At 44.3% G+C, this 7,325-nt stretch overlaps 1 protein-coding gene across 10 annotated transcripts in view; it reads right to left on the bottom strand.

The window, feature by feature from the left end:
* The window catches only part of TRIP13 (thyroid hormone receptor interactor 13), a 62,006-nt gene that overhangs the window by 21,459 nt on the left and 33,222 nt on the right, over positions 1–7,325 (bottom strand). The gene's annotated exons all lie outside the window — the stretch shown is intronic.

The raw sequence follows: 7,325 nt of genomic DNA on the forward strand, positions 1-7,325 counted from the left end.
AAAAAAAAAAAAAAAAAAAAAAGCAAGTTTACTATCAATAGATGTTTCATAAAGGAGTTTCCAAGGGCAAACTTCAGGAAGGAAAGAAAGATCCCTAAATGATAATTGAGATATCAGAAGGAACGGCAAAGAATAAAATTTGAAACTGGGAGAACTGGCTAGTCATATGCAGAAAATTGAAACTGGATCCTTTCCTTACACCTTATACAAAAATTAACTCAAGATGGATTAAAGACTTAAATGTAAAACCCAAAATTATAAAAAGCCTAGAAGAAAATCTAGGCAATACCATTCAGGACATAGGCATGGACAAACACTTTATGAGGAAATTGTCAAAAGCAATTGCAACAAAAGCAAAAATTGACAAATGGGATCTAATTAAACTAAAGAGCTCTGCACAGCGAACGAGACTATCATCAGAGCAAACAGACAATCTACAGAATGGGAGAAAATTTTTGCAATCTATCCGTCTGACAAAGGTCTAATATCCAGAATCTACAAGGAACTTAAGCAAATTTATAAGAAACAAACAACCCCATTAAAAAGTGGGCAAAGGATATGAACAGAAACTTCTCAAAAAGAGACATACATGCGGCCAAGAAACATATGAAAAAAAGACTCAACATCACTAATCATTAGAAAAATGAAAATCAAAACCACAATGAGATACCATCTCACACCAGTCAGAGTGGTGATTATTGAAAGGTCAAGAAACAGATGCTGGTGAGGCTGTGGAGAAATAGGAATGCTTTTACACTGTTGGTGGGAATGTAAATTAATTCAACCATTTGGAAGATGATGTGGCTATTCCCCAAAGATTTAGAACTGGAAATACCATTTGACCCAGCAATCCCATTTCTGGGTATATACCCAAAGGAATATAAATTATTCTGTTATAAAGATACATGCACATGTATATTCATTGCAGCACTATTCATAATAGCAAAGACATGGAATCAACCCAAACGCCCATCAGTGATAGACTGGATAAAGAAAATGTGGTACATATACACCATGGAATTCTACGCAGCCATAAAAAGGAATGAGATCATGTCCTTTGCAGGGACATGGATGAAGCTGGAAGCCATTATCCTCAGCAATTTAATGTAGGAACAGAAATCCAAACACCACATGTTCTCACTTATAAGTGGGAGCTGAACAATGAGAACACACGGACACAGGGAGGGAATGACATTTATTGGGGCCTGTCCAGGGAGTGTGGGTGGGGAGAGCATTGGGGAAAAGAGCTAATGCACGCTGGTCTTAATACCTTGGTGATGGGTTGAAAGGTGCAGCAAACCACCATGGCACACGTTTACCTCTGTAACAAACCTGCACATCCTGCACGTGTAGCCCAGAACTTAAAAAAAAAAGAGAGAGAAAAAAAACCCACACATGGTCAATGTCGTTAAACATTAGCTGTACGGCCGGGCACGGTGGCTCATGCCTGTAATCCCAGCACTTTGGAAGGCTGAGGCAGGCCCATCACGAGGTCAGGAGTTCAAGACCAGCCTGGCCAACATGGTGAAACCCTGTCTCTACTAAAAATACGAAAACTAGCTGGGCATGGTGGCAGGCGCCTGTAATCCCAGCTACTTGGGAGGCTGAGGCAGGAGAATCGCTTGAACCCAGGAGGTGGAGGTTGCAGTGAGCTGAGATCACATAACTGCACTCTAGCCTGGGCAACAGAGCAAGACTCTGTCTCAAAAACAAACAAACAAACAAAAAACATTAGCTGTACAAAACAATAGAAATTAAACATATTATTGGAAGTTAAAGAAAACAGAACTAAAATACTGGACATTAACAGCATATAACTCAAGATGAGTCGATTGGAAATAAACAAGGGAGGGAATGAAAATATACTTCTTTAAACCTCAGAATGCTCAAGTTATATGTATATTATAGTGAATGTTAGGCTAGGATTTTAGAAGCAGCTCGGTAGCATGTTCTCATGTTAAATATATGTATATTCTATGACTCAGCAACTCCGTTCTTTAGGTATATCCCGGTAAAAAACCTTTATTCACCAAAAAACTGTGTAAGAACATTCATAGGATGACTCCTAATCGCCCCATACTTAAATAGTGCAAATGTCCATCCATGGCAGAATGGATGAATAGCCACGTATTCACCCCATGGCACCTTTGAGAATGAATGGAACCTCCTTACATGTAAAACCACGGCGAGATCTCACAAAGGAGCAAAGGAAGAAGGTTTTTGCACGATCTTGTTTACAGACAGCCCCAGGCAGGCCACACCCATTGACAGTGTCAGAATTGAGAGGGGCGCTGCCCTCACTGTGGGGTGGAGCAGGACCACAGAGTGGGCTGGGCCCTCCACACTCTGTGTGCTGACTCCCTAACCCAAAGTGTGACTGTCTTTAGAGACAGGGCTTTTGGGAGGTAACTGTCAAATGAGGTCATGGGGTGGCCTTAACCCTATAAAACTGGTGGCCCTTATAAAACTCTGTCTCTCCCCGCCCTCCGCATGCCACTGAGGACAGGCCTGTGAGGCAGGAAGAGGTTCCTCACCAGAACCCAACCCTAGCAGACCTAGAACTGGGACTTCCAGCCTCCAGAAACAGGAGAAAATAAATTTCTGCTGTCTAGAAGTCCCCCAGGTGTATTCTGTTATGGCAGCCCAAGCTGACTGAGACAGATGGTGACAGGTAGGAAGACTGGGGCAGGGGCTTGTAGGGTGCCAGTCATGTTCTATTTTGGGTCTGGTTACTACAAGCGTGGTTAACTTTGTGAAAATTAAACAAGCTATAAACTTGGGATATGTACACTTTTTTTGCTATGTATGTTATACTTCAAAAGTTTACTTTTATTTTAGAAAACATAAACGATCCCTGAAATATGATAAAGAGACAAATTTCTTATCTCTATATAGCTCCCATGGACTAAATTCAGAACAATTTGGGCAACAGAAAAAAAAATGAAGATAATGGATTATAAAACACTGGGTTTCTAAAAATCTATGCATTCCTAGAGATCCAAGAGGGGAGAGGTAGAGGAGAGAGAGGAAAAGCATGAAAATGAATTGCAAAAATAACTATTTGAAATGCTTTCTGAAATCGTAAAACACATTCAAAATAACTCCTGGATCAAAGCGACCATAGTGGCCTGGATGTGGGACAGAGTCTAAGGAGATCACTTTGGAGCTTTATGGTTTAATGCCTGCCCTGCTGAGTTTTGGATTTGCATGGGGCCTGTAGCCCCTTTCTTTTGCCCAATTTCTTCCATTTGGAATGGGAGCATTTACCCAATGCCTATACCCCCATTATATCTTGGAAGTAACTAACTCTTTTTTATTTTACAGGCTCATAGCTGGAAGGGGCTTATCTTGTCTCAGATAAGACTTTGGACTGTGGACAATTCAGTTAATGCTGAAATGAGTTAAGACTCAGCGACTGCTGAGAATGGATAATTGCATTTTGCAATGTGAGAAGGACATAAGATTTGGGAAGGGCCAGGGGTCAAATTTTGTGGTTTAGATTTGTGTACCCACCCAAATCTCATGCTGAATTGGTGAGAGGCCTGGTGGGAGGTGACTGAATCCAGGGGGCCAACTTCCCCCTTGCTGTTCTCATGATAGTGAGTGAGTTTTCATGAGATCTGAAAGTTTTAAAGTGTGTTTTACTTCCCCCTTCACTCTCTCCTGCTCCACCATGGGAAAATGTGCCTTGCTTCCCTTTCACCTTCCACCATAAGTTTCCTGAGGCCTCCCAGTAATGCTTCCTGTTAAGCCTGCAGAACTGAGTCAATTAAATCTTTTTTCTTCATAAATTACCCAGTCTCACGTGGTTCTTTATAGCAGTGTGAAGACAGACTAATATAATTGGAAAGTACACAGAGACCTAACTTTAGGTTTATTTCCAGAAGAGGGCCTGACCTGCTGCTCAGGGGTATTTCTTTCTTAGTCTTGTCTTTCTCATGAAGACACAGGTATACACAGTTTCTCCATCTTCACATCCAACTTCACTAATGGGTCATACTTTCCTTCTATTCCAAAATTTAAGCCAAATAAAAACTAGCCAGAACATCAGGCAATTGTTCTCCAAAAGGGAAATAAAAGAAGTCATTTATCTCAGCAGAAAGTGTAACAACTCTGTTATGAGTTTATGGGTGAATCCAGGAATTGGCTTCCCTTTGGATCACCCCTTATGGCTCTAACTCTGCCCAGAAACAGAAGGTTCAAGCCCTGGCCAACCAAAGCCAAGAACTGCCCTCAGTTCTCATTCCTTGATGGAAAACGGACAGCCATATCCTTTTTCACAGAGGTGCAGAGGTCAAGTTAGTCACGGCTCAGCTCAGGATGTGGTCCTGAGGACATGACTGACAGGTGGCAATCGTTACTGATGCCTTGTTGCTGTTCTTCTCCAATGACCATCGTCAGCCTCTGATTTATTCCCAGGCACCAGCAGCCAGGCTTCAGCCATCAGCCTCACCCAGCTGAACGCAGCTCCTGCTCTTGGATGGAGGAAGGTGGGTCTCAGGAGGGCAGCCACTCAGTCCCGCAACTCAGGCCCAGGCCACTGTGCTTCCTCTGGGCAGACCACTCTGTCCCTTGGTGAGCAGAGAGCTGGCATGTTAATGTCCCACTTGGAATTACTGAATTGACTCCCATCACCCTCCTATTCCTCTCTCTGTTCCTTCCTAGGACATAGCGATGCCTGAAGGGAGAAGCCTGTTCATGCCATCTGCTCCCCAGACACCAGCTCCAGCGGCATGGATGCTGCTGCCTTCCAGGTGGCTGGGAGCCCACTCTCATGTTTGGGAGCTAATGTCTGTGGAAAGGGAGGGTGCTTAGTCCACATGGGATTTTGCTCCCCTGACACAGAGCACAAGGATGCTGTAAGCTGAGAGTGAAGTCATTGTCCACCTCCCAGGGGCCACATTGCAGGTCCAAATACAGAAAAGAGAGTGTCCTAAAGGAAGCCTTTGACTGTCTTTGGCTGAGTTTATGGAAAGGAAAACGGTACGAGCTGTTGATGGATCTACCATTCTGGGATCTGCAAGACAGTGGCCCTCCTCTCACTAGTCCAGTAGGCAGTGCTGCAGTGAGGACTCTGTGTGGGGGCTCCAACCCCACATTTCTCCTCTGCACTGCCCTAGTAGAGGTTCTCCATGAGGGCTCTGCCCCTGCAGCAGACTTCTGCCTGGACATCCAGGCATTTCCATACCTCTTCTGAAATCTAGGCAGAAGTTCCCAAACCTCAACTCTTGACTTCTGTGCACCTGCAGGCCCCACACCATGTGGAAGTCACCAAGGCTTGGGCCTTGCACTCTCTGAAGCCATGGCCCAAGCTGTACCTTGACTTCTTTTAGCCACAGCTGGAGTTGGAGCAGCTGGGACACAGGGAACCTTGTCCTGAGACTGTACAGAGCTAGCTGGGCTGTGGACCTGGGCCATGAAACCATTTTTCCCTCCTAGGTCTCTGAGTCTGTGATGGGTGGGGCTACTGTGAAGATCTCTGACATGCCCTGGAGATATTTTCCCATTGTCTTGGTCATTAACATTTGGTTCCTCTTATGCTATGCAAATTTCCACAGCAGGCTTGAATTTCTCCCCAGAAAATGGGTTTTTCTTTTCTACCACATGGCTGGGCTGCAAATTTCCCAAACTTTTATGCTCTGCTTCCCTTTTAAATACAAGTTCCAGTTTCAGATAATCTCTTTCTTCACACATATGAGTATACACTTTTAGAAACAGCCAGATCACCTCTTGAAAGCTTTATTGCTTAGAAATTTCTTCTGCCAGATACCCTAAATCATCTCTCTCAAGTTCAAAGTTCCACAGATCTCTAGGGCAGGGGCAAAATGTCACCAGGTTCTTTGCTAACGCATAGCAGAAGTGACTTTTTCTCTAGTTTCCAATAAGTTCCTCATCTCCATCTGAGATCACCTCAGCCTGGACTTCATTGTCCGTATCATTATCAGTATTTGGGTCACAACAATTTAACAAATCCCTAAGAAGTTCCCTCATCTTTCTGTCTTCTTCTGAGCCCTCCACACTCTTCCAACCTTTACCTGTTACCCAGTTCCAAAGTCACTTCCATATTTTCAGGTATCACTACAGCAATGCCCACTCCTAGGTACCAATTTTCTGTATTAGCCATTCTCTCATTGCTATAAAGAACTGCCTGAGACTAGTTTGTTTGTTTATTTATTTATTTATTTATTTAGAGATGGAGTTTCACTCCTGTTGCCCAGGCTGGAGTATAGTAGCACGATCTTGGCTCACTGCAACCTCTGCCTCCTGGGTTCAAGTGATTCTCCTGCCTCAGCCACCTGAGTAGCTGAGATTACAGGTGTCTACCACCATGCCCGGCTAATTTTTTGTATTTTTAGTAGAGACAGGGTTTCATCATGTTGACCAGGCTAGTCTCAAACTCCTGACCTCAGGTGATCCACCTGCCTTGGCCTCCCAAAGTGCTGGGATTACAGGCTACAGCCACCATGCCCGGCCAAGACTGGATAATTTATAAAGAAATGATGAGCTTAATTGGCTCATGTTTCCACAGGTTGTAGAGAATATATGGCTGGTGAGGCCTCAGGAAACTTACAATCATGGTGGAAGGTGAAGGGGAAGCAGGCATGTCTTCACATGGCCAGAGCAGGAGGAAGATGCAGGGAGAGGCATGTACTTTTAAACAAGGAGATCTCAGGAGAACTCTATCAGAATAGCACCAAAGGAGGAAATCAGCCCCCATGATCCAATCACCTCCCACCAACCCCCACCTCCAACATTGGGGATTACAATTCGACATTAGATTTGGGTGGGGACACAAATCCAAAGCATATCAACCTGTTTGTAGTATTCTGCTCCCTGGACATCATGAAGGCAGGTGTGAAATTCTAACACTAAAGGTTGGCGATGGTCTTAAAGTACCTACCTGTTGGTTGACCGGAGCAACTTTTAAGCATTGAAATAGAGATCTGTTGAGGATGTCACTGATGTTGTTACCCAGCACTCTCTCTAGCCCCCAACACAACTGGATATCAAGATTTATAAGTTCTTAGATGGCTGTTGAGCAGCAGAAGTTAAGATATCCCAAAAAGGCTCCTGGCTTAAGCACATTTTAAAAAACTAACAAATCAGTGTAAAATAATATTTTGTTAGAAGGACTCATCAATAGCTAAATCAGCTCTGAGCAGATTCTCCCAGTGAAGGCATCCCTGCTCTGGCACCAGAGGACAGAAGCCTCTGGCACCAGAGGCTGCGTGGGCAAAGGACGGAAGGAGACACTGCCAGAAAAGGCCAGGGGAGTGGCCACCAGAGAGGAGAGGGGAGAGGCGAGGGGAGAGGTGGGGGATGAG

Source organism: Rhinopithecus bieti, unplaced genomic scaffold (genome assembly GCF_001698545.2).
Source record: "Rhinopithecus bieti isolate Rb0 unplaced genomic scaffold, ASM169854v2 scaffold_33330, whole genome shotgun sequence".
In the NCBI taxonomy this organism is placed as follows: domain Eukaryota; kingdom Metazoa; phylum Chordata; class Mammalia; order Primates; family Cercopithecidae; genus Rhinopithecus; species Rhinopithecus bieti.